Here is a 1,503-nt window from a genome sequence, read left to right as displayed (position 1 = left end):
AAAGGTTAAATCAAGATCATTGGTCGCAGGTATCGAAACTTTTGATTCGACTACGATCTAATTTAATATTTGTTAAACAAAAGTACAGTTTAGAAATATCGGTACCAACCGTTCTAAACACCCCAATAGCAGTTGACACTGCACCTGACTCAGAATCAACAGAAGCGAATGAATCAGAGTCAGAAGAGATTTTCAAAGTAAACCTCAAAATAGAGGATGAAGATTTGAATAATCGTACTATTCCAGCGGTATACACTGATCTGGACAATTCAACAGATTCGGATACCTCCAGTGTAATAGAAAACAAAATAATTATCTTTGTAACAATGGCACAATCAAATATTGATTTTATTAATACAGCATCCAAGCTTATACCAGTTTTTGATGGTAAGGCTGAAAATTTAACGAGTTTCATTGATGCTTTACAAATAATAGAATCGATAAAAGGCGAGCACGAAGAATTAGCTGTCTCCATAATAAAAACAAAGCTAAAAGGTGTCGCCAGAAATCTAATCGGTAATGAGACAACAATTACTGAAGTGATTTCTAAACTAAGAGGCAACGTCAAGGGCGAAACTGTAGAAGTATTATCAGCGAAGCTGATGAACCTACAGCAGCGCAATAAAACTGCTAACCAATATACACAAGAAATTGAGCAGATGACGAAAGCCTTAGAAGGTGCATATATAACGGATGGTTTACCTTTAGAGCTAGCCAGAAGTTATTCCACGCAGCATGCGGTCAAAGCAATGACTAAAAATTGCACAATCGATAAGGTGAAACTTATCATGCAAGCTGGCACCTTTAGTACTATGAACGATGCTGTTTCTAAATTTGTCAATAGTTGCACCGAAGCAACTAGACAGTCAAATACTGTCCTATATTTCAAGAATTATCCACAGCGCGGCTCATATCGCGGACGTGGAAATTATAGAGGTAATTCTCGTGGTAATTACAATAACTACAACAACAATTACCAAAATAACAACAATAACTACAGCAACCAAAACAACAGGGGAGGACGAGGCCGATATAGAGGAAACTATAGAGGCGGTGGAAACTCGTACCAAGGCCCCAATGGCAATAATCAAAGCAATGTCAGAATTGCACAAAATACTGACCAAAACACTTCGGGAAACTCCCAAAGCCCTTTAAATACTCAATAGTAAAAGAAGTCAGAGTTCACACCATTAATCTCAGTCAAAATATATTCGTTTCATTTTTCAATGTAGCTACTGGAAAAGAGCTTATCTTTTTAATAGATACAGGTGCAGACATTTCCATTTTAAAAGAAACTTCGGATACCTTCCAAAACATCCAAGATGATCACATCATAGACATAAAAGGCATAAGTCAAGAAATAACCAAATCCAAAGGTTTAGTTTCTTTGGAAATACAGACAACTAAATACATAATTCCACACGATTTTCATATTCTAAATTCACATTTCCCAATTCCATGCGATGGAATAATAGGCATCGACTTTATAAAAAAATTCAACTG

Source organism: Drosophila ananassae, assembly GCF_017639315.1.
Source record: "Drosophila ananassae strain 14024-0371.13 chromosome Y unlocalized genomic scaffold, ASM1763931v2 tig00000089, whole genome shotgun sequence".
NCBI lineage: Eukaryota > Metazoa > Arthropoda > Insecta > Diptera > Drosophilidae > Drosophila > Drosophila ananassae.
The sequence above is the reverse complement of the archived record's forward strand: the minus strand, read 5'-3'. Positions refer to the sequence as shown.